This window comes from Scardinius erythrophthalmus (genome assembly GCF_964197995.2).
Source record: "Scardinius erythrophthalmus genome assembly, chromosome: 6".
NCBI lineage: Eukaryota > Metazoa > Chordata > Actinopteri > Cypriniformes > Leuciscidae > Scardinius > Scardinius erythrophthalmus.
The window spans coordinates 4,970,120-4,997,935 of NC_138226.1; the positions used below are offsets into that span (position 1 = coordinate 4,970,120).

The window sequence follows — 27,816 nt, forward strand, 5'->3', positions numbered from 1 at the left end:
TTCAGATCATATTTGTGCGCAGTGTGAACAAATCCAACAAATTGCATGTCTTGAAGTTCCTCTATGTAGTGCCAGTAAGTGTTCTTTTGAAATAGGCCTACATTATGATGATTTGTACTGGGAAAAGGGTTTCCAAGTCCTGAGCTTGTATTAATAGGAACTGAATGTGAAAATTGACATCTTTTATTCAATGCAGTCAGACTCACAAAAGCCTTTATCCAGACGGGCAGCCTGCTGTGGCCTGTATTAGATTTGGCCCGTAGACAGCAGGTAGCAGAACAAACTCTGCACTCTTTGATTAGACTGGATCCAAATTTGCACCAATAAATCACACCCCTGAATGTGATCGTATGGTTTTTCTCTCCATTTTGTAAGAAACAGATTACTTTGTGGGATTTTATTGAACAATAATGCAATTATAAAAGAGTGAAGCTTCAGTCTTTGCTTGGTCTAAACCCAAGCTTGATTTGATCTGCCTCCTCCTGTTTGTGTCATCAATGACACAGTGAGACAATACAATACTGACATACAGTAAGAAAATAGAGCTAAACAATGAATTTGATTAGCATTATTAGCTTAGATTACCGATTCAAAAACTTTTTTTTGTCATCCAAGCCCCTTTGTGTTACAAACTCAGACATCCAAACACCCTTTGTTTGAATGTCCGAGACTTGAAGATCCAAATGCAGCTTTATTGGGACAATCCAGAATCGTAATCCATATAACAGGCAAAAGGTCTAACACACGGGCAAACAATCCACATAAAACAAGGTCCAAGAAACACAGGCAAAAAGAATAACAGGCAGAGAATCAAAAAACAAGACACAGGAAACCAGGATAATGCTCAGAATTGCAGTGTAACACAAATACTTCGCAAAGAATGATTAAAAACACAGGGCTTATAGGCAGGGCTTAACAAGCTGAACCTAATCACAACATAATGAGTCCAGGCAATGGGTTATGGGAATTGAAGTTCATCTAAGCGTATGGTCTAAAGTGCACAGCACAAGTGCAGTTAGGCCGTGTCCGAAAATTTGCTATAGTTTAACACCGTGAAAAATGGTCGGTGCGCACGGCGCATGGTCTAAAAGGGTTGTCCTATTCTCTTAATGAGTAATGGGTGTGTTTTAGGCGTAATGCGCAATAAACCAATCAGAGTGTAATTTCCCATTCCCTTTAAAAGCCAGTTGCGCTCACGGCATTGCGGATTCGCTATTTACATGGCAGAATTTGCAAGCGGAAAGACTGAACGCTTTTCCAGAGAGGAAACGGATCTGCTCTACGGGACAACCCGGATTTCACCATATCTTTATTTACACAATATTAATCTTTTACACTGTAATCCTTTTACTTTTAATATTTGGCATGTTTGTGTGCTGCTGTGCATCCCTGTGTGTGTAATAAGCAAAGTGTACGCATGTTGTGCACTCGCCTATAGGCTCATATTATAAAAATCATATAAAACTCATATAAAAAAATACTGCAAACTACCATTGACTTTAGACCAGGTTTCAGTTGGTCAATGGCGCAGTCTATTTCAGTTCCTCAAAATAGCAATGTGCCAACAATGCGCCTGAACACTCCTCGTTTTCAGACCAGAACTCCCATGGACGCACAAATAGGCGCAAATGCATTTGCTATTTAAACAACGTGGCGCAAGACGTGAAAAAGATAACTGCGTCGGGCTGAAACTAGCAAAAAACACTTGCGTCGCGCCTGGCGCTGCATTGGGCCGGGTGTATGATATGCTCCTAGACCTAAAAGTCCAAGATTTTAAAAATGAATGGGGAATTTTTTCTCAGGAGAAACATCTGAAAAGAAGGAGACTTAATCAGAAGTCCATTTAACCTCATAACCAGTCAAGGTATTATTATAGAGATCTCATATGTGCTTTTTTCTTTCCTGTGGGCCAGGACTTCACTAAATGAGTCACTAATTGTTCCTGCCCACGAGTCCTGCCCTACATAATGATTTATGAAAGGAAGGCAGTATGCATGAAATAGGCAGAGGGGAATCATGCAAGATTTACCACGTTTCTCTGATGGCAGAGCGCCAGTGAATTCCTCTGGGCTTTTGTGCTGCGGTGTTCGTACAGTGAAGGTGAGTGTAAACACATCCTCCATCACGATTCCAGATAGTAGAGGGCTACAGCAAGGTCACTGGAGAACAAGGATCTTCTCTTCATTGACATAAAACACTCCCGATAAAAGCCACAGCTCAAGGCGACCTGGGGCTTTACATTTCATTGCGTTCAGACCAAAAGTCAGTGTTGTAAGAAACCCCTGGAGCTTGTGTGATTACAGTAGTATTTGGAGAGCACTGGTACTGTATGGAGAACTATAATTTCTAGTCTGAAGATTTCCCTATTTAAGCTTATTGCATAAGCTCATGATAGCTTTTTTTGAAGATAATTTTATGAGTGTAATTAATCCTTTATGATTCACAGTATGTATGTTCAGCACACTAGCATAGTTTTTATTAAAGGAGTCATATGCTTTTTAAGATTTTCCTTTTCCTTTAGTGTGTAAAGCTCATAGTCTCCCACAAAGCGTTTTTTAATAAAGGACACTGATCCAGACCAAGCCTAAAACGCCTCGACCAATGTCCAGATATTTGAATTGAATTGAAGTGTTGTTGTTATATCGCGGAGACACTTAATAGAGTTTAGGATTTATTAATATAGCTGTTCTAGTACAACCCAAAAGTTTGTAAGTATTACAACGCAGGCTATATACAACGACTACTGACCTCTTTTGAAACCTTCTGCTCAAGTCGAGCTTGCAAAGTTGGTTCCGACCGACTGGCTTGATCATCCACATTATCAGAATCTGACTCGAACTGGGCTCGACATTATTATTAACTGTCTGTTTACAAATGCTTTACAAGCCCTGGAAGCTGTAGCTCGTGATTATGGTAAGGGGCATTACATATCCGATGCACGCTCTTCAGGTCAAGGAAAACATCTTGGAGCACTGCTTGCTGGAAGGACCTTTGTTAAGTAATCCCAGAAGGTGCTCTTTGGTTGGGTTTTAAACTTGTATTGATAGAAAAAAAGATTCAAGGCACTTCTTCCGGTTCAAAAAGTTAAAAAGCCCCTGAGGAAGGCTGGATTGCCTAAAAGCATCAGTGTGCAGTGTTTTAGCCATGGTTTGAATAAAGGCTTTTTTCTTTTTACTTTTTTGAGTGCCTTGGATCTTTTTTCTATAAATACACACTCTTGAGTTGTTTGGCCAATCACAACGCACTAGAGGGCAGATACACTAAACAGGGCAAAACAGCGCCGATGGGAGTGTAAAGTTCTGCGCGTGATCTACTGACGACTCACAAATTAAGGAACACAGATGCAGTCAGATGATTTCTATAATGACCAACGCAATCTACCAGCCCAGCAAACACTGGTCCGATGGCAACGTCGTGTCCCTGGCCAAAAATAGTCGCGATACGACAGCATAAATCGGTAAAAATATATAACATAGAACAGATAACAACAAGGACGTCCGTTCAACTTTCATTTTGGAGCTGTTTTTCAACCATGATGGGACGTGTTGGAGGGACGTCTTTTCAAGGGTCATTCAAAGTCCAAATGTTTGCTGGGAGGTAGCATCTGGTTTAAGACTTTTTTTGGGCACTAAATAATAGCGCAAAAACAAGCACATTGACTAGCGCAAACCTTAGTAAATCACCTTGCATGATTCATTTCAATACTCTCCTCCCATAAATGTTGTGTCTGAAAGGGAAACTCCTACAAACGCATATGCAATAAGATCAGCCGCAAAAATAACCCTGTCCACGCCTTTTCAGCGCTAATTTTTCACTGCGTGTCTTTAGTAAATTCTGACAGTAGTTTTTTAACGCCGTAAGAGGGTTTGCGCTGGAGCAAGCTGTTAGTAAATCTGGCCCTTGGTCAGCTAGCCAAGCAGAGCATTTCAGGAGGAGAGGCTTTGTAGAAATCAGCGTGTTTCAGACAGGAGCTGCAATTATGTACAGAATGTGAACAATTAAAGCATGTCATGGTTCAATATCAGAAGTATCAGTCAGCATCTGGTGTGGCCATCAGCTGCTACTGCAGTGCATCTCATCATCAAGGAATCATCGATATTATATATTCATTTACATCATTTATATGACTAATTTTAAGTCAACAATTGACTCATCTGTGTCTATTTTAATTTCTCAGAATGAGTAGGTGAAGCATCAAAGATGAAGTTGATACTGAAATGAAACGACTGGAAAGTCTCATGAGCTATGGACAAGCAATAAAATGTTCCTTCTGGATTGGATCCATCTCTGCCATCAAAATGTGATTGCTTCACCAGACAAATAAATCCTTGTAGAATGAATCAGTTGTGTCTGTGAGGGCTCAGCTGTCTAATGCTAAAAAAAACTTCTGCAGCCTCATCAGTGCATGTCTAAGTGTATATGAACAGGTGAGCTCTCGTTTCCACTTTAACAAGCTCAAGTCTGTGCAAATCAAATGTTCATATGACAAAGTGACATGACAGAACTTTACAGCAGAACTTGAGCGCGGCTGGATCTCTCAGCAGTCGTTCTGTCGTCGTCTCTGCGGTGGGATTCTCAGCACGGATGCTGATCCAGGCAGTTGCTGGAAGCCGTCTCTAAGGAGTCCCCCATCATTTAATCTCACCGCAGAGACGGAGGCAAACCAGCCACAGAAACATAAGCAGATGCCAAGATTTATTAAATATAGAGGAGTTTTGTATAGACACCGCTCTAGTGAACTGGATATATTAGTCTCTCGCATGTTACTTGTTTACTTTCTCTGTTGAAGCACACAAATACTTACAGAATTCAGACAAACTGCAATGTTCCTCAAGTCCCGAAAGGCTTATGGAAATGAAGGTCTGAAGTTTCAATTGATTGTTTGTTTTTGTGTTACTACATATGTCACATACAAAACTGAACATGATGAGTTGCACGCTCATGTTTTGCCTGGATGTTCAAAACATCATGTAATCAATATTGTATATAGTCCGTCTTATGGAAGCCCTGTATAAGTAGGGTCCAAAAGGTGCTTTTTGTATTGACATAGCATGCAATCTTGTTGTATAAAACAACAAAGTATGTTGTTGAGCACAACATACTGTTTTTTAGAAGTTGCATGGCTGAGACAAATAGCAAGATGCAACACGACAGCAAAAGACTAATGTCTGCATGTCTAAAAATAATTTATACCAGTGCTTCTCAAGCAGGAGTCCGGGGCCCACTGGGGGCCCCAACAAACGTCCAAAGGGGCCGCAAGATTTACCTTTAAAACACTTACTTAATTAAAATGCTAAATACATTCAAATTAAATCAGATAAACTGTGATATCTGATTTGTGCAACGCAGAACACACAGCCTTTTGACAGAGATATATTAAACTTATAAACAAGTGAATATCTATAGCCTTTTATTGCAAAAACTGTCCTCACAAAGCTAAGATATTGACAAATATCTGACTTAGAGGCAATGCACAACAACGGGAAAACAGCAGGTGATTTCAACACTGACAATAATTGTCTTGGAATGCATTATTGAAGGCTGTAGTGGTGGTCGAAGAGAATGAATCTAGAGACGAGACTTTTCTAATTGGCTGACGTCTGGATAAACTGATTGTTGCATCAAACCTGTTATAAAGCATGAATGTCATTGAGACCAGTAAAAACTGGTGTAATTTTTTTGGGTTGCAATTTACTTCAGCATCTCAGAAGAATTGCTGAATTGATTGTTTCCTGGTTAGGACACACTGTTAGATGGGCTGCTGGACAAGTTATGTTTAAACAACATCTGTGTATTCACAGAAAACATAAGCAAGGTCTCACAGGAAGCAATGAAAAGCTTCATTTGTTTTTGTAATATCTTGAGTTATGAGAGCTGTTATTCACTTGTATCCTCATTGGCTCATAGCGGAATCTGTAGGGAGAGCGAGTACATGATTATAATCATCAATATGCTCTAGTCCTGTTTTGTTTTTTTCGCAGCCACAGATGGCCAAAGCTTTGAGTTCAATAATGCAATATTCAAAGAGTCAATTATGTACATTGTAGAGCTGCAATAAATTAAAAAAACAAAGCTGAAGGTGTTTACTTTGCTGGTGATGTTTCTGCTTTTAGTATTAGTTTTAGTTTGCCACTGACAATCGAAACCAGTTTTCCTGAAGCAAAATCACTGCTATTCAGAATGTCTGCACACACCACATGTCTATATGAGTGTGAAACCTGATATTGAACCAATCAAGTCTTTTTTCACCCCACAGCAGGACACGTTCAACTTGAGAATGAGAGCCAAGCGTTTCCAGTTCAACCACAGCTGAAATGGCACGACACAAGTTAGTCCTTCAGGTTTTCATGTCCTTCCCTCTTTTGTAAAGCTCCTTTGCAAAACTGTATTTTAAAGTGCATTATATGGGGCATGCACATGAATTGACTTTTACTAGCTGACTAGATGTCCAAATAAGTAGCTGAGGCATTTACAGCCGGCTGGAGAGTTTGTCTAACACAGTTGAGATGATGCTGAGAAATAAGGCTGTCATGAATACACATCCTGATTTTGCTGAGTTATTATTTTGTTGATCCTGGAACAACATTCATGTCAAAAAATGTAATGCTAACCCTATTCCTACCCCTAAATCTAATTAGTTATCCCTAAAATCTGAAGGGAAATGATGGGTCAATAACACTGATGTAGAAGCACCTAACCCTGGTTGTAAGTCTAAACTTGACATAAACTGTAAACTTGTCCCTCAAATCTGATTGGTTTATTGGAATGTTGTTCCAAGAACATGTTGTTCTTTCTGCATAATGAACAGTGCAGAAACATTCACTAACAGTTTTTGTCTGTCTTTGGGCAAAATATGATTAGTTTTTCAGGGTTATTCAGAAGAATTTTGGCTTGTATGTGGAGCATCAGCTGTGTGATTTATTTATAATGTGCCAAATGTTTTTACACACTTTGCACTAACATTGTTTATAAACTGGAGACTGCTTTTAGAACCGACTTTATAAAGGTTCTAGAATTTTTCTTCTACTTCTTCATGGTTGCAATTTTTTCCTGCTATTTAAGTTTTTGAACGCCAATTTTCCATTGTGAGGAAAATCACAGAAAGACTCTCATACTCACCACAGAATGTTGGCATTAATGTCCTGGAATTGTCAGAGAGTTTCCAAGGTCGATGAAAATTTGATCAGGATTGAAATTGCCTGGCTTGGTGCATTTTAATTGCTCAAAAATGTCTCTGCTCCCTGGCACTGACCAGAACCGAGCTATTTGCATTTCGAGAGGTTGCTGTTTACTTCACCGCCAGAACTGAGGCCAAATGCAGAGAGAAAGCACAATTATTGTGTTCTTTACTCTGAATGAACCTTAGAATATTCCCACTGACTGAGGCCTTCATCAATGGGCTTGAGTTTTAATAATATTGCATCCTGAAGGCAGAGAGCAAATCGGTGCATAATTTTCATCATTTGAGAACTTTATTTGGGTCATTCCGTTTCTGCAGTACATTTTGAACTTTTTTTGAAAATGAATAGGCTTTTGTTGAAATTCAAGGTAGTATTTGTGTAAATCATACACCAGACTTTCAGACCAGTCAAAGAAATGATGTAAATGATAGTATAGGCAAAGCAAGTGTATTTATATAGCACATTTCATACACAGTTGTAGTTCAAAAATATATATATATTTTAAATCCCGTGTTTGCTTAATTGTGATACTGTAGTGAATGACATCAAAATATAATATTATTTCCATCTTTAAAAATTGCACGTTTATTATTTTATCCAATATGATGAGGACATAAAAATGTGCAGCCTGACCCATTTACATTATATTGTAGTGCTTGTACTTGTCACAGCATGATGAAAATGAATTTATGTAATGGGGTGGAGGGTGGTGGATGCTTTAGAAAAAGGACAGATGAGGCTTGAGGCAACAAAAAATCTCATTCTCCCTCCCTTTAGGAAAAATGAGAGGCAAGCGTAAACAGCAGGGTTGACGTTTCATACCAGAAATTCATTATACACAATCAGGATGGTAGCTAAATGACTGGCAATAAATGAGTTTCCACTTCAAGCTTTAGTATTCCATTTTAGTATATAATGCTGTAGTATTGTATGATATTGCAATTATGACACGGCATTTTTCAAGCAATTCTGGTTGTGCAGGATCTGTCAATGAGGTCCTTGATATGTTACATAAACAATGAAACAATTCAGATTTCTTAAAATGTGTCAGTTTTGTGAGAAAGTTCTAAATACTCATAAAAGCTCATTTGATTGAACTAATGTGTGTAATTTAAGTTGGCTCTACTCTAACCAATTAATTATTTTGAGCGTTAGGGACTATAGTGTGTGCTTGCGTGTACGTGTGCGTATGTGTGTGCGTGCGTGCGTGTGTCCAAACGTTTGATTGATCGTGTAATTTGAGTATCGCTGTCTCGCACAATGAATCTTGTGTACCTCTTGGCGTGTGTGTTTTATTTCAGCTGGGTTTCTTTGCTTTGGTTTTGAAGCAGAGGCGTAATCGTTCGTAAGAGTGCTGTGTACAGATGACCTTAAAATTACATACATCTCCTTTATTAAATTCTGATCTACACTCTGCAGAGGGCTGTAAGTCATGCTAATATATTTTAGCATTGCTTTTTCCAACCTCAAATAGACGCCATAAGACTGGTCTCAGATCAGCGTCATCCTGGTAACCTTTACCATTTGTGCTGTGACTCAGCTGCGCCCAGCTGTTTACCCTGAGTGAATGCGCTCTGCGTATCGCCAATGTGTGTGTTAGATCTTGTGTGTGGAGTGCAGGGCTGGGGAACAGAAGGCAATGAAACCTTAATTACATCCTCCCTTATCTTGCTTCCTTCTCTCTCGTCCTCTGGAGCTGCGCGCTATCAGCACTTTGAATTAGAGTGCTCTGCACGCCGCCATGGCTTCACCTGTGGATAAACAACGTTAGGGACCCATTGTTTGAGAAGGGTGCGCTTCGTCTGAACAATACGCAACCGTCTGCACCAACAATTATTTATTTTATTTTTTCTTGCATGTGTACATTCCTGCTTCTGGTGTTATCTTGAGTTATCATGAGTTCTAATAATGAAACAAACAAAAAAATAAAAATTACAGGGCTGTATGAGCAATCTGAAAATAATCATTTTGGTTCATGAATATTAATTACAAATTATTTTTTAATGTAATCAGCAATGTTTATTTATTGAATGTCAGCATATTTAAATATATAAACATATTAGGGCTGTCAAAATTTAAATAAAAAATATTACAAATATTTAACACAATTAACGCAGCATCCGTTTTTTTTTTTGTCATCCTTTGGCTGCGCTACTGTATGATCACGCTATCATTATGCTCTTGACTGAATAACTTTTGTAGCTTTAATAAGGATTAATCTGCATTCAATTGATCATTTATGCAATGAAGACTGTGCAGTGTTTGATAATCCAATTTCTGAATATTTAGACCTATGACTAAAAGACTAACTTTCAGATAGATAGATAGATAGATAGACAGACAGATAAATATATCGATAAATAGACAGACATACAGATACATAATGGATGAATGGATGAATGAATGAATGAATGAATGAATGGATGGATGGATGGAAGGATGGATGGATGGATGGATGGATGGATGGATGGATGGATGGATGGATGGATGGATGGATGGATGGATGGATGGATGGATGGATGGATGGATGAATGGTTGATTGGATGGATGAATGGATGGATGGATGGATGGATGGATGGATGGATGGATGGATGGATGGATGGATGGATGGTTGGTTGGTTGGTTGGTTGGATGGATGGATGGATGGATGGATGGATGGATGGATGGATGGTTGGATGGTTGAATGGATGAATGGATGGATGGATGGTAGTCAATTATTAAATTCTGAATTTCGCACAACCCTGTAAAAAAGTGGAATACTTGGCCCTTTGATGTATAGAATATGTGTGAGATCAAAAGCTGTGATGCTCAATCCTACATGCTTGACTAGCAGATTAAGATCACTTTTCCAAAAAAAAATCTAAAAAGTAAAGATTTCCAGACTTACTACAAAGACAAGAACACTACTGTTATAAAGTTGTATGATGCTAGATGGAGCTGGTTGCTGGTGTCCCGAAAGCAAATCTTCACCCAGCACTCCCTCGCCAAAGCCATGTTGAGGAATTTGCACTGACCATAAATAATACATTCATGACTGACTAGGGCAGATTCTCTTGGGTCCTGCACTCTCGAGACCTGAATCCTGGGAACATGGACTGAAGTTCAGTTGAGAGCAGAATGAGAACTTGATTCTATAAGATATGTTTTTGCTATAAGAGTTTCATAAGCCAGAGTTTCACCATGCAGCGCTCCAGCTCGTTTTTGCCAAAAACCGCCCACGTATACATTATCAATGCTAATTATGAAATCAATACTACCACAATAATAGACCCTGCTCAAACAATTGGTTGTTCATTCAAATGTTGTTGTAGCAGTGAAAGGCTGTGCAGAAATGAATATTAAAAATAAGTGCACACTTTGTTGTCTGTATTTTTGTTCCCTTACAATATTAAGCAATGTCTATTTACCCTAGCTAAGATTACAAAAGGTCACATTAAAAGGCCCAGACAATCAGTGTATTTCATTTAACCACTAGACATTAATAATAAATCCATAAAACAAATAAACTCACTCTCATCAGATGATTACAGCAAGTGTGTTGAACTGCTCTTGTAATTAACATAAGCATTCATAATAGGAACACGAAGTAGGGGAAAACTATAAGTGTAGCCTCAGTAAATAAAGAAGAAAATATTTAGAATAGTATTAATGGTATTCACATATCCATCCATCCATCCATCCATCCATCCATCCATCCATCCATCCATCCATCCATCCATCCATCCATCCATCCATCCATCCATCCATCCATCCATCCATCCATCCATCCATTCATTCATTCATTCATTCATTCATCCATTCATCCATTATGTATCTGTATGTCTGTCTATTTATCGATATATTTATCTGTCTGTCTATCTATCTATCTATCTGAAAGTTAGTCTTTTAGTCATAGGTCTAACAGGTAAATATACAGAAATTGGATTATCAAACACTGCACAGTCTTCATCTATCTAGACAAACTTTTGTTTACAGTTATAATTATAAATTAGTTATATGAATTTCTTTCCTTTTTAATTTTACTTCCTTGCATTTAAGCTCTGCATCCTGTTTGCTACCTCGTTTTAAATTCATGAATTGGAAAGGCATTCTCATTTCAGTTCTGAATGGCACACGACCATCTGCCAGTGGAATTGCAACTGAGCAGAAATTCACCATCCATTACTTGATATAAATCTTCTTGAACTCCAAAGTATCTTAATAATCACGATGACAACTGGTGTCTCCAGGTTCATTGTGTTCTCCGATCTGAAATATTCTCTTTGATGAAGTTACCGTGCGTCGTATTCCACCTACATATGTGTGGAGAAGCCTACTTAACATTCTCCATGCAAACGTGGCCCGAAAATGAGGGAACGCAGTTCAGACTCACAAATTTTCTCTGTAGTCTTAAGATCCTATTAGCTCTCTCCAGAGAATCTCTCCTCGCACAGGTTAGAGAGAGAAACCTAGCGGCCACAATCAAAGCCATATTCTAATCACATAGCTGATTATAGCCATCATCTTCCGCCAACAGATTTCAGGCATTCTGGGAAGTGTCCATCCTGATGGGATAGTTTAGAGAACAATGCGCATTTGAGACATATACATTTCGTTCAAACATTTTTCCATGTGCGTGCATTACATTATCATCACCAGAACTCATTACCGTAGGCCTGTAACAGCTCAGGCCAATTACAGTAAGACAATGTCTGAGATCACGGCTAGATTGAATGATGGTGATTGTGATTGTGCCTTGTGGGGATCGACTGTGCAAATCACATAATGCATTTACATGTTTTAACTTAACAGACTGTGAGCGTAGAGCGCCATAACAGCAGCTCTTCAGATAGAAGGTGAAACTATATCAAATGAGATGTTTTGCCGTGCACTTTCAGGTCTGCCAGACGAAATTTGTTAGTCTGATTGCTTTTCCTTTACAAACGTCTTGATTTCTAGTATCATTCACAAACAGTGTGGGACGAATTACATGCTGATATTTAGTACTTAGGGTTTGTTCAAATCACTGATATAATATGAGGAATGGTAATCATGATGATTGCATTTGCAAGAACCACAAAATGTGATCTCAAATGGATTTTTAGCATACCAAAGAGGAGCATGTGCAATGGGAAATGTAAAAAAATGTCTTTGAGTTTAGCAATCAGGAAAATTCTGTATTAATTCTTTGATTTATTTGGTCGTAAGTGAGGCAGCAGTTGTTTTGCAGCAGATAATGGTTTATTACTTTGTTTCCCCCTCTTAAATTCCTGGCTTGAAAACTAGCCGTTATTTCCACATTTTCATTGTAGCATGATGTGAAATTTCAGTTAATCTCCCGTGAAGAACTAGTTTTATTGGCTCGGAGCTGCACTGTTTGTTTTGACACGAGGCAGTCGCACTTTGCTCAATTACAAGTTCAATTCCTGACATTATTGTAACAGAGGATCATAGTAAACTTTCTTGAGGTTTTAGGCTTATTAAAACAAATTGATGTAAGATGCTTTGCGAGAGATCTCTCCATCCTTCAAGGCTGTGCTCTTCTGTTTGTTCGGAAATGCATTATACATTTGCTCCCAGTCTGTTTGATGGCTGCCTCTAAAGCCTCTAAAGGAAATAATTCTTCAAAAATATAAATTATGTCATTATTTACTCATTCTTATGCATAAAGCCATATGGAAAACTGTGTCTACTCCTCCTCACACTTTCTCTGCCACATCCAAAGCATTGAAATACAGCCTTTGCAATTTGTTTCCAACCTTACATGAATTATTGTAGTACGTTTGTTGTGTGCTCTTTCAATTCCAGTGAATGGCTGAATAAAACAGGGTCGATTTGTAAGACCAGATCGATTCCTTTGGTGTTCAAGTGCACATATTGAAAACTAGCATCATCTGAACAATAATGAGTCCACTGCGGTGAAGGAGGCATTGAAATGAAAAGAATTACTCTAACTCTAAATGTGGTTAAACAGTGTGAGAGACGTGTTAAAGGGATAGTTCACCCAAAAAAAATCACATTCTGTCATCATTTACTCACTCTCATGTCGTTCCAAACCTGTGACTTTCACAAAAGGAGACAATTTTAATAATATGCTGAGAGAAGCTCATGAGAACCAATGACATTTAAAATCGGCTACGACGCATCTAAAGTTGCTATTTTTGATTTGAGAGAAACAACTGAGGTCTGGTAGCCTGGCAAGCCAGACCTACATCAAGATGTTAGGTCTGGCAACTCACCATAGACACGGCTCAATCCGAGGGTGTCTTTCAAATTCACTCTGCACGCAACAGGACAGCGCTTCAACCAACCAGAGCGTTTTCCCAACAGCGGAGCTAACGTTAGTTGATAGATTCAACTTTTGAATCTGGCCGGCAAAACTACGAACACATCTTCCTTTTTTAAGAATGACTTAAGTGCCGTTCTTTGCTCTTTTCTCAAAAAAAAACTTAGCTCCAAGTCATCCAGAGTCTCCGCCAAAGCCGATTTGAAAGACTGTTCGCCAGAAGCAGCAACTCTTCTTTGTTTTCAAGTAGCAGGGAACCGTCGCAACTCTGTCGTTTATTATGTTAAGCCTGCCCCGCCTTCTCTATACGCTAGAGTCTAGACTACCCTGGCTGCAAAATACATTTTGCTGCCGCTAGGGTGCGTCTAGATTTCTAGGCTAGAGGTCTGGAGGTCTGGTCTGATTATCACACATAGCAAACTAGCAGAAGATGTGCATATATTGCACATATATGTATATGTATATGGATTACCGTTTTTGGAGTTCAGCATACATTTACATGCGCTTTCATTATACAGAAAATATTTCAGAATGTAACCTTTTATATTCCACAGATAAGAAAATAAGCAACTGTTCAAAAGATTGGGGTCGGTAAGATTTGTTTATGTTTTTGCAAGTCAGTTAAGGCTGCATTTATGTGATCAAACATACAGTAAAAAAAAAAAAAAAACCTTTAATGTGAAATATTATTACCATTTAAAATAACTGTTTTCTATTTAATACATTTTAAAATTTAATTTATTCATGTGATGGGAAAGTTCAATTCTGAATGTCACATGATCCTTTAGAAATCATTCTAATATGATGATTTGCTGCTCAAAAAAACATTTATTTTTATTATCAATGTTGAAAACAGTTGTGCTGCTCAATATTTCTGTGGAAACCATGAGAAATATTTTTTGATAATTAGAATGTTGAAAAGAACCGTTTATTTGTATTAAATTCGTTTATTGTAGCATTACAAATGTCGTTACTGTCACTTTTGAACAATTTAATGCATCCTAAATAAAAAAGTTAGTTTTACTTTTGAGTCTTACTGACCCAAAAATTTGAATGGTCGTGTAAATGAGAACAGAACTTCAAATATTGGGCTGAAATATACCTTTAAAGACACAAGGGTTGCACTTTATTCTTAATTTTTGCACTTGTGTGTACTTACAGTACAGTGTACATACCTGGGTAATATAAGGTAACTCTACATGGGTTAAGGTTCAAGGTTAGTACCTAGTTATTACCCTGTTATTATAATAACTATAAGTACATGTACATAGGAAACAGGAATGATAAATTAAGTGCTACCGACACAAGAATAATAACATGTATATTTCCAATTACACTGTTTAGTTGTGTATATTAAATATGCCCAGAACAGATTAATCGGAGTGTATCCAGCTCTATTTCCTGCTGATTTCAGCCAGGCTCGTTGATGGCGAATGTGTGAGCTAGTAAATCATTTCTCCACACACACACACACACACAGCAGCAGTCCAAGTGTGTTACTGTATGTCCATAGCCTCAGAGCCGTGTGGTGAGTGAAGAGACTCTCAGACACCAGACAACAGCTGCACCATCTGCTGTGGGTATAATGACTACCTGTGACGGACGACACAGCCAGAGAGAGACAGATGGAGCAAAACTGGACCTGGGAAAGGAGAAGAGAGGGACAAGGGAGATACAGAATGAGTACAAGAAGAGAGGATTAGATCAACTCATCATCTGAATGTGAGATGTTGCTGCTCAGAGGAATAGTTTATGCCAGGGGTGCCCAATCCTGCTCCTGCCGATCGACTGTCCTGCACAGTTCTTCTCCAACCCTAATCGAACACACCTGCCTTTAATTTTCAAGTGATCCTGAAGACCTTAATTGGTTGCTTCAGGTGTGTTTGATTAGGGTTGGAGATGAACTGTGTAGGACAGTCGATCGGCAGGAGCAGGATTGGGCACCCCTGGTTTATGCTTTGAACAAACATTAAATCAAATTGACCCTGTTGACTTAATGCACATTCCTGGTCTTGTTGTGCACTGTTCCAATTTTTGTTTGTTTTCATAATCCTATCCAAATGTAATAACTTGCTCTGCCTCTGAATCCTTTTTAGCTGATATCACAAATGAATATATTTTTTTTTCAGATTGAAATAACCTCTAGAAGTTAGGTTTAATAAACTGTATGGTCTTCAGGCAACTGAAGTCATTCATGAAAGCAACAAATTTATCAGATATTAGATTTCAGATGATGCTTTTCTAGTACCTAATTTAAGGTTTTGGAGGCTATTTTTATGGAGGACCACATTACTCAAAATTAAATCATTAAATAAATGTTGAAATATTGAAATAAATAATTTAATAAGAATTAAACTTTTAGTGAAACATTAAAAATATGAAATGAATGATTAAATCACCAGACAAATGACTTGCTTTTATTTTATTTTAGCATTTGTTTGTGCTCATTTTTAGCACTATTTTTGGATTGCGTTAGTCAACCTCTTAAACCCGAGTTCTTTGGTCTTCCTGAAAATGAAAATGAAATGAGACGAGCGGATACTTAAATCAAAAAGCAATCTAAAAATAATGCAAAGAAATTAGTGCAAACAAATGCTAAATTAAAGAAAAAGGTACATTTATTAGATTGTTTGGTGGCTTAATAATTCATTGAATGATTTGTATGTTTTATTAACAGTTTCATTATGTATTTAAAATATTTATTTGAATGTTTCATTGTTTATTTAATTTTGAAGCTGGCCCTCCGTAATTTTGTCTTTGTCTGTTGCCTTTGAAATCACAGGGGTCTCTTTCTTCTTCTTCTCATTTTTTAAAAGGGATATGTCAAATCAATAATGTATTAGTATCCGTGTAATGAGCAGGATAATGTACAGTCACCCGGGCATTATCAACTCATAAACAGAAAGACACAGACTGTGTGTGGCTTGGAGCCTGAAGCGTCAGTCTACATGTTCACAGACACAGAGCAGACGTCACAACTGTCTAGTGCACACACAGATAATGAAGCACGTCTCATTGAAAAACACACTGATATGCTGATACCACACACAGGCCCAGATGCTGATATTTACTAACAATCTTCAGTCGTGCCTTCTGGAGTGTTACGACATCTTACGGTACGAGACCAGCTGAAGAAGAATCATGACGGACTCGTGCTGTTTAGATGTTCTGTGCCGTTTTTGCTCTGTTGATTTCCTACCGTAAATATATGAAACATTTATTTTTGTGAGTGAATGCAGCACAATCGTGAACATAAATGGACAACTTTAAAGGTCCCGTTCTTCGTGATCCCATGTTTCAAACTTTAGTTAGTGTGTAATGTTGCTGTTAGAGCAGAAATAATATCTGTAAAATTATAAAGCTCAAAGTTCAATGCCAAGCGAGATATTTTATTTAACAGAAGTGGCCTACATCGAACGGCTCGTCTGGACTACATCCCTCTACTTCCTTCTTTAATGACGTCATTAAAACCGTTTTTTGACTAACCTCCGCCCACAGGAATGCTCCCTCAACTCTACCGAAATTCGTTTATGTACTTGCGCACTTCTAATAACTTACTGTGTTTACTCAGCTCTTACGGTGATTTTCTGAAGTAAAACTGACGCTTCATCTTTTGTGTGATGTACAATAAACTTTATTAAACTCATCAGTACATGTTTGATCATCATTCAGACAGCAGACTTGTAGGCTATTAACAAATAATGGATACATAGCCTACAAGCAGATGACAAATACGTTATAATAACCGTAATTAAACTACTAAACTATACCTGTTCCATATCCATACAGCACTCTGACTCTGTAGGCATTATTGTCCGACTCGAACTGAACACCGTTACTGAGAGTTTCTGATATTATCATCATTCCGTGAGATGAAATTGTCCTGAGAGACTGTGCGCGAGCTCATGAAGCTCCGCCCCCTGGGTCGTCCAGCAGCAGCTTATTTGCATTTAAAGGGCACACACTAAAACAGCGCATTTTTCTGAGCCCCAAAAAATGACAATTTAAACATGCTGTAAAAAATTATTTTGAGCTGAAACTTCACATACACACTCTGGGGACATCAGAGACTTATTTTACATCTTGTGAAAGGGGGCATAATACGGGACCTTTAAAGGTGATTTTCTCAATGTTTCGATTTTTTTGCACCCTCAGATTCCAGATTTTCAAATAGTTGTATCTCGACCAAATATTGTCATATCCTTGCAAACCATACATCAGTGGAAAGCTTATTTATTCAGCTTTCATATGATGTATTTAAAAAAAAAATACCCATGTGACTGGTTTTGTGTTCCAGGGTCACATATATATACACAGGGCTTGACATTAACTTTTTTTGCTCACCAGCCACACACTGGCTAGTGGTTTTCCAAAGTTACCAGCCACTCAACATTTTCACTGGCCACAATTCTGACATCGATACCATGGGGGAAAACTGCAATATAGATATTTTTAGTATTATCTAAAAATTTTCCAGCCGGTATATTAGGCTGCTGTCCCTTTAAGACCTGATACACGGATCCATTACACTTGTTACACGTGTTTTCTTTCTCAACTGTTTACATTCACTTAAAACATAACTCATAACTGACTGTGTTTATATGAATACTCGTCCAAGACCGGCATTTTGACATTATTTTGTGTGTATTTGACTGTTTAAGCGCAATAAGCAGCGAAAAAGAACTCAGAGAGGCGGCTTTATGCGGACGCACTTTGGTTGTGAGCACAAAATCTGCAGGAATGTGTAAAAACAATCCCACACCGAAATTCAAGCCCTGTAACACCAACATTATTCATCCGGAGCAAATTAAACGAGTGAGTGAGGAGAGGCGGGTTTGTATGTAACTCGCTGTCGGAGAGATGAGAGAGAAAGAAATCGCAGCTGGTATAATGTATATTCTACAGAAAATGAGTAGGGAGGCGCTTCAGATATTTCAGTATCGACATGTGTCGGAAAATCGACATGTTTGACTATAGGTGGTCTGTGGATGTGTGATAGCATATAACATACAACATTAGTGCCTTCTGAGATACTTCCTGAAATGGTTGAGAGAGAAAAGACTTGACCTTTAGGGCTTTAGTCATCTGTTTGACTGGAGCAGCTTGTGTAAATGAGCGTGTGAGATGTCCCTCGAGGGAGACCGTCCTCGGCCTGGAGAGTTCAGTACGTCTTGACACAGGCCGGCACACTCGTCTTTATTTAGAGTTCACTTGCAGATCTCACCGCCACAATGTGGGAGAATATGCAGTCGAGCCAATTTTATCAGTCCAGACCGAGGAAATGAAGCAATATTCCTGAGCCTGGAATGCATTCTCTTCTTTCAAAGAATCGTGTTTACTTGACATTTGGAATCTGATTTCGTCTCTGACATTTCCAGGGAGATGATGAGGATGTGCTCACTGTAGGGATACATTATTCAGAAGAGACGGCCGTGGTCATGCATTATTGCATCACACTTCTATCATGATATTTTGAGTGGATTTTCGTTTGTTACTCATGAGAAGTCATTTCAGTCCCCGACGCAACCTCTTCGAAGCGATGGCTGCCGGTGGGAATTGTTCCGGTTCTGGTGCATTAAGTAAAGACTGAAGCTGTTCCGCTTGCTCATGGGACTTTAATCAATCAGAAACGCACCATCATCGATATGTGGGTTGATTTGGGTTGTTGCTGGAATGTAAAGAGAAAAGAATAAAGTAAATCTTGTCATTTTTTCTTTGTTTAGCATACACTAACGGTCAAATTTTGGGAATAATTAAGATTTTTAAAAAGGTTTTGGAAAGGTTTTTTATGCTCACTAATGCTGCATTATTCCCGTGATCAAAGCTGAATTTTCAGCATCATTACACCAGTCTTCAGAGTCACATGATCCTTCAGAAATCATTCTAATATGATGATTTGATGCTCAAGAAACATTTCTGTTTATGATCAATGTTGAAAACAGTTGTACGGATTAATATTTTTTGTGGAAACCGTGATACATTATTTTTAAGGATTATCTGACAAATAGAAAGTTCAAAATAACAGCATTTATCTTTGGTAACATTATGAGTATCTCTTTACTCACATTTTTGAGCATTTTAATGCATCTTTGCTGAAAGTATTCTTTTTTTTATACTAACACTAAACCTTTGAATGGGTGTGTATATATATTATTTTTATTTTATTTTTTGTAATATTAGGAATGTTTTACAGAACTAATGCCTTCCTAGGCATGTTTATGTGATTTCAAATACTGATTAAAATATATATTTGGCAACAACTATATTAGCTTATATAGGTCTTATACAAAGGGTGGTAATTATCTCAACCACGTTGTAAAAAAAAATTTTGTGTACGTTTTACAAGAAAATACTATTTCAGTATTTGTACGTCAAAAGTTTAATTCATTGTATTTCTTTGTTATTATCTGTGAAATTTACTAGCAATTTCTGAAAAAGAGAAAAAATTCAGTGTATTCAGGTTGATACCTTAGTATTCCAGAAGTCACTGAATCCGTCTAAAAAGCTGAAGGCAAAATGATTTTTTTTCTGTGTCAGATCTCAGATCATTAATATAAATGGCCTGGTTGTTGGCCCAACAGGTCTGGGTCTCAAGGTTAGGTTTTGCTCCTCGACTGCTCTGCCTCTGGGTCTTGTTTTAGACAATTTGACTGGAAGTGTCAAAGCTGCACGTCAGTTATTCCTCAGACTGTCAGCTGTGAACGTCAGGACATTCTTCAGCAGCAGTGAAATATTCATTTCCCAATTTTTAATCTGATATCCATTGGCATATAAAAAATAGCTAATCAATTTCACAAATAATGATGGTATTGCCACAGCAACTGTAGCCTATATAACTAGAACTGAAGATGATTTACATTAGTAGGAGAGAGACCTGTCATGAAAAGCTGGTCATCATCATGTAGTGGTCAGAAATGATTTAAACACCATGTTTTATGTGTTGACATATTTTCATAGTGAAACTGAAAGTTTTTGGTGACATTTTGAAGCACTTAGTCTGTAGGGTTTGGATTTATTTTTGTATTTATTTTAGTCAAAAGACTAGTTGACATCACATTATTTATTTATATTTATTAATCATTAAAGTCAGTTGACTTTAGTTTAAATATTTCTTATTTATATATTTATTTATTTATTGTATTAGTCTGTAGGCTAATATGTTGATGAATCACGTTTATTTATTTATTTATTTATTTTAGTCAATAGACTAGTTGACATTATATTATTTATTTATCTTTATTTATTCATTAAAGTCATTAAAATTCATTAAAGTTTAGTTGACATCACAATATTGATATTGATTCATTAAAGTCAGTAGGCTTTAGTTAATGTCACATTATTTAATTATTTATTTATTATTATTAGATTGTAGTTGTCATCACATTGTTTATTTATATTTATGTATTTATTATTTAATTAAAGCTATAGGCTTAAGTTAATGTCATTTTATATATTTATTTATTTATTAGTCAGTAGGCAATAGGCAATAGTTGATGTCACAGATTTCAAAAAAAGTTTGCTACATGAATGCAAGACGAGTCATCAATATTTTTAGCCTAAAAAGTACATTTAAATATAAAATGAACAAAATACAGTTATATAATATATTAAATACAGTATATGAAGTATTGTATAAATACATTCATGTATTAATATAATGTAGAATATCTAATTAAAAACTGGTAAATACTGGTAAATAAAACCCTGACCAGAATGTCTCAATAGAAATGTGGCGTCTGTACACTACACACTGCACAACACATGGCCGTTTCCAGTGCAAGTGTTGTTGATTCACACCGGAGCAGTTTAGTTTGTAAGCGCCGCTTGCATCCAGTATAGAGTTAGTTTCACAGCACGACTGCACTTCCATCAACCTGTAAATCATCGCAGTTCTGTGAATAGACCACAGAGGTGGACGATCAATAAGCACATTCCTCCACACTTGCCCTCTCTGTCTCCGACTGATGTCCACGAGTGAGCCAGTGTCTGTTTGACCACTGCAATTACATCAGAGATCAAACCAACCCAACCCATAAAGAAACAGTCTCCATACGGCTTGCGTCTCTTAAGAACGGATGACACTCATTTTCCACAGCATCTGCACACATCTGTCCCCTCATATATCTGTTTCTCTCTGTTTGAGATGCGATTGTTTGTCTTGTAGACTCATCTGCATTCTGCAGCGACGCCGTGTAAGTATATATATTCCTATCACAGCATGTCTCAGACATTGGCCCAATCAATTCCTGTCATGCTTCATTCTCCCCAGAGCTTTGACTTATTAAAATACTTAGATGGAGTTTTGGAGCTTTGTTGTGTCACGTGTGATTTTGTGTATTTTTATTTTTAACTGGTGGGAAAGGATTCGCTCTCACCTTGGTTGACTTCCACTGGTGATCTGGACTCCCAAAGAGAAAACCTCTGAAGAGACTGTGTGAGAGCTCTCGGGCGTACTTTGAGAAGACACAGTCTCCTTATTTGAAATTGATCTATTCCTTTATTGTAGGAATTGCAATTATGATGACAAATCTCAGGCCTAGCTGAAGGAAAGCGGAAGACGGGCCTCGAGTGAGCTAATGTTTATAAAGAGGATTCAGTCTGTAATCAATCTACAAATAACACCTGTGATATTGGATATGAATGCAGCTGTGTTTTCATTTGCAAAAGGTTGGCTCTCCTTGTTGTTCATTAAAACTGGCTTACGCGGCATTAAGGCGCCCCAGATAGAGCGGCAACATTGATTTATTGTAATCTGCCTTTGTGCATAAGCGTTTTTGATTTCCTTTGTTTAAATTGTTGCCACAACATCCCGACGGATAAGACTCCTCTTATCTTCAGATCACCGAAATCTCTCTCATACTTTGCTTGCTCATGCCTTTACCACTGAAGTGAGTGATAAATTAAAAAGCAGTGGTAAGATGTTCTTTCTTCCTTTCTTTTTTTTTTGTAGCAGGTGCATGCTGACTTATCTGCAGAGAAGTGTTGTTTTTTTCTGTTGAGTTGAAATTAATATGCCATTTTCAGCGTACATAAAGCTCATATACTATCAGCCTTTCAGAATCCTGTGCAATCTTATGGAAAAAAATGTCATAATGCAGCATTCTTCTCAGACTATTGCAAGGTGTGTGTGTGTGTGTGTGTGTGTGTGTGTGTGTGTGTGTGTGTGTGTGTGTGTGTGTGTGCATCCCAGCTTTATCTGCAATCATGATGTCTTGCAATCAACCAGGCTTGCATTTAGTCATTGTTTTTCGACTTTTTTAATAGTTTACTTTAGTTTACTCCTTTGCATATTTTATAAAAAGCTTGATATGATTCACCATATGCAGTGTTTGCTTATTTGCATTTTGAGACAGAGGAAGAGTGGCACACTTAATTGGACAATAACTTGCAACTGTATGTTTTGGGAAGCTCCATCTGTCACTATTGTGTTTTAATTAGAGACAGTGTGAGTTTGATTTGTGACTCAGATTCTCAAGTTGTTTTTCAGTTTGTGTTTGTGTCAGCATGTACACTTTACCTTGCAAATAATATAATAATAATACATAATAATAATAAATGATACACTCAATTCTTGAGTTTGATAGATTATCCTTAGTAAGTGTCAAATCTGCGGTGCGGTGTATAATATGCAGTGTGTGTTCACCGGGACGAAGGTTCATATTTGGCTTGTCATTTCCCGATCCTGTTCATATTTAAGGTATGAGGTTCATTTAAGTATCATAGAGAGACTGTCTCGTTGTGTATTGGGTTTTGGTTTGCATTTATGTTTTCATGTCTTTTGTTTTGTAGTTTTCATGGTCATGGTTCCTTTTCATCATGTGATTCCCTTATCCCGTCATGTGATCATGTCATGTGCTTCCCATATGTGTAATGTTTATGATTGGTTCTTGTTTCATCAGTTCTGTTTTCTCATTGGTTCATTGTCTGATTGTTCACAGCTCTTTCTTGTTAGTCATTAGTCTTTGTGGGTAAATAGTTTATGAGTTTATGAGTTTATGTCCAGGCTCAAGTTTAGTTCAAGTCTGTGTTTGTATTTATAAAAGACATGAAAACATAAACGGGAACCAAAACCCAAAACCCAAAACGAAACTTGAAAGATACTATCAGAGTTTTAATTAATATTTTTTTTAATTCATACAGTATTTTTATTTATATGGTTTCATTTTATTTTTAGTTAAAGTTTTATTATTTAGTTATTTTGTTGTGTTTTTTACATTTTTTAATAGTTCATTGTAATATATCCAAATGATTTTTATTTTTATTTATTTCAGGTTTGGTTATTTTAGTACATCAAGTTAACTAAATTAAAATGAGAAATGTTGGCAACTAACTGAAATAAGTTTAATTTATTTCAGTTAATGTTTTTTTTATTAGATTTTCTTCTCTAGTTTCTTTCATTGAGCTATACTGCATGTATTCCTGTATCTCATGGTACTACCGCCAAGGTCATTGGTTTATTTGCATGAACAGATCAAATGTATAGCTTAAATGCAGTTGCTTTTGATAAAAGTGTCTGCCATGTACATACAGTAAATGTAAATGTCATGGCTACAGTACTTACCCTTTGTCTTCTTGTGATATGAGCTCTTAAATATTGCAAGGAACTATTCAGTAATAAATGATAGCCAAGAGCTGAATAGATGAATGTATAGAAAGTGTGAAATATTAGAGGCCAATGAATTATTTGCACTGTAGCAGAGTTGTGTGCTTTTAAAGATGGCAGCACTGCTGCTTGTAGGCAAAAACTCATTAGCATTTAGTATAGTGTTAATGGTTTCATTAATTATATATATATTTTTGAATTTTATACATTATATATTTGTGTGTGTGTATATATATATATATATATATATATATATATATATATATATATATTATAATAAAATGCATATATATAATATGAATAGATTAATATATTCATATTCATATATTTATATTCAATGTAAGAACTGACCATTGAAAATCTGTCCACCAATAACTGGAATAGCCTTATGTGAGAACTCATCCTCTTCTATCAAAACATTTTTGTTTAAGCATGACTGGCATCTTTTGCAGCATATTTGTAGTAAGACACATCTCATAACATTTCATAAACATACTACAACTCACTCGGGTAAAAATGACATTTATTTTGCCTGTAGATCCAGCAGCAGTAAACAGCACTGAAGAAAACACTGATCTATTGTCTGAAAGCCAATTTCAGAGGCTTTCAGGTGCTCTCTGTCCACAGGACTTTAATGGTTCTGGATCAGCCCTCGCCATATAGGCTGAAAGTGGCTGGAACTCACTGAAGTTATGTGCACACGACCAGAGGTGTCAAGCAACGAAGTACAAATACTTTGTTACCTTTACCTAAGTAGAAATTTTGGGTATCTATACTTTACTGGAGTAACTTCTACTCCTTACATTTTCACGCAATTATCGGTACTTTCTACTCCTTACATTTTAAAAATAGCCTCGTTACTCATATTTAATTTCGGCTTGTCATCGTAAAAAAACTATCCAGATAAATCGCGCCATCTGGAGAGAGTGAATTTGATTGTGGTTGGATGAGAAGTATAAACATATACCATTGCGACACCCAATTGGTTTGTACGCGATCCATCGCACCTGCATATGACACAAATCCTCTGAAATTTGACTTTTTGCACCATTACAATACTAGGCAACTAATCATCATATCTTCCGCTCCATGAAACACATGGTAATGCTCAGTAGTACACATATATGGTTCTTTAACCCTCTGGGGTCGCCGGCGTGTTTTGGTCGATTTTTTTCCACATAGCAATATGCAAACATAAACTGTTAAATGTCTACTTTTTTATGTGTCCACTTACAAGCGAAACAAAACATTGTGCTTTTGTAAAATAAAGAAAATAAACAGAGTGTGCTTTCTGGCTCTCCGTCACCGTGAACTTTTTTTTTTGGAGCATGTCTCTAAACTTAAACAAAACTCAGCGAATACTATTCACCCAGGCATGAGCTATATATCTTTATAATCATTTAATTGTCTGCTTTTAAATGATCTAATTCAAAACTAAAATAAATATTGTCTGTTTATGTAATCTGTATGAAAAGAGAGAGATGTCAGTCGTTCTCATTACAGCTCGTTACCTGCGTTAATTTTCAATGGGCATATATGCGGCTGAAACAGGTAGCCTAGTGCATCCCAAATTTTTCAACATTAACATTTTAATATAACATTATAGTAATTATGGCCTTTAGAAAAAAGTTTTTTTGAGGAAGTGGGGTAGTGCACTATAGGCCCCTGTGGTGCGACCTAAGCTTTTGTCCTTAAAGGGATAGTTCACTTTGAAATAAAATTTTGGTATGTTTTAGCTTACCTCAAGGGCATCCAAGATGTAGGCCTAGGTGTCTTTTTTTCCGCAGTAGTTTAAATTTTGATATTTTTAGGTCAAACCGTTCTTGTCTGTCAGTCATTTCATGCAGGTCTATGGTCACTGTCTCAAAGAGCATGCACAAGTCCAAATTAAAACAATTCCCCATCGTCCAAATTAAACAATTCCCCAGAGTAAGTACACATTGATGGCCTAAGACACGAAACGAGCGGTTTGTGTGAGAAAACGAACAGTATTTATATCGTTGTTATCTCTTGAACACAGCACACGTCCAAATGATCTGACGGCGCGGGCGGGTATAGATATATACATAGATGTCGCCTTGGCTACTGCAGTTCATCGGAACGAAACCGTAGCCAAGCGACATCTAGTGTATACATCTATACCCGCCCGCGGGCGGGTATAGATGTATACACTAGATGCCGCCTTCGCTACTGCAGTTCATTGGAACGAAACCGCATAGCCAAGGCGACATCTATGTATATATCTATATCCGCCCGCGCCGTCAGATCATTTGGACGTGTGCTGTGTTCAAGAGATAACAACGATATAAATACTGTTCGTTTTCTCACACAAACCGCTCGTTTCGTGTCTTAGGCCATCAATGTGTACTTACTCTGGGGAATTGTTTAATTTGGACGATGGGGAATTGTTTTAATTTGGACTTTGTGCATGCTCTTTGAGACAGTGACCATAGACCTGCATGAAATGACTGACAGACAAGAATGGTTTGACCTAAAAATATCAAAATTTAAACTACTGCGGAAAAAAAGACACCTACATCTTGGATGCCCTTGAGGTAAGCTAAAACATACCAAAATTTATTTTCAAAGTGAACTATCCCTTTAATGGCTTTTTTTCTTTTTCTTTAAAATACATTTACTTTCATACTTTAAGTCGTTTTGAAACCAGTACTTTTACACTTGAGTAAAAAGCTTGAGTTGATACTTCAACTTCTACAGAAGTCTTTTTAAACCCTAGTATCTATACGTCTACCTGAGTAATGAATGTGAATACTTTAGACACCTCTGCACACGACATGCACACTATGCCTACCACATGTGATCATTACGCCATGCTGTACCGACTGCTGCGTTCCCTCGCTCTGCCTTTCCTAGAAGATGACTGTCATTGTTTAAGACGTGTTTAATGATTTATTCACTGCTTGAGCTTGAGCTCACACCTAGCGTGCAGCAGCAATATGTCCTGGAAAGCTCTGTGCATGGCTGAGGCTTCAGGCCTGTTTACCTTCAGTTCAGTTCAGCCCAACGGACGGAAGCTCCTCTCCTGCCTGATTTTAATGTATTCATTGTCTGTTGTGTATTAGTCCCATGGCGTGGAAGATAGTTTGGGACGACCGCAAGCGTTCACCTAGCAGAACATGGGAGGGTTTGTGTTGAGGTGAACGCTGAAATGCAATGAAATGAGAGTTATCTCTGAATTCATTTTAGGGCAGTCTGTGTTGTTTTAGCACCCATTTCAGGTTGTGTTTTATCTCTGCATCATTTGATCATCATGAGAAGAATTACTGCTCCCATGAAAATGTGCATAAATGCAGTGTGTTTGAGATTTGTGTAGAAGACAGTGGGGCTGGAAAAAGAAATTTAATGATTCCGAGTCTTATTTTAACTTTTATGGGATTGATATTTTCCACAGGTTCTGGTGCAAAATTTTATAATGGAAAGCATTGATAGGTAGAGTTTTTCGCTGTCGAATTGTCCTACCTACTGTTTTAATGGGAGGTAGCAAAATCTAACAAGGTAGGACAAATCAGAACAGAACACGGAAAACAAGAGCGTAAACAAACAACGGTTGTATTAGCCTAACGCTTTTTTCCAGTACTCACCTGAAGCATCTCTCATCTCTCTTTTGTTTCGCCATGTTTGAAAGATATGTAAAGAAGAGCTTCTGTGCTCCTATTGGTCAACGTCACAGATGTGACAGAACCCGTCGTGAAGGACCGGAAAAAATAAACATGCTAGTCTTTCTGTCGGGATATCATGAAGCGTCA

General features: G+C 37.4%; 1 protein-coding gene across 1 annotated transcript in view; it reads left to right on the top strand.

The window, feature by feature from the left end:
- Nucleotides 1–27,816, top strand: part of b3galt1b (UDP-Gal:betaGlcNAc beta 1,3-galactosyltransferase, polypeptide 1b) — a 71,779-nt gene that overhangs the window by 19,202 nt on the left and 24,761 nt on the right. The window contains exon 2 of the mRNA XM_081367888.1: nt 6,257–6,328. The gene's annotated coding sequence lies outside the window, so the exon portion shown is untranslated. The remainder of the gene's footprint in view (nt 1–6,256; nt 6,329–27,816) is intronic.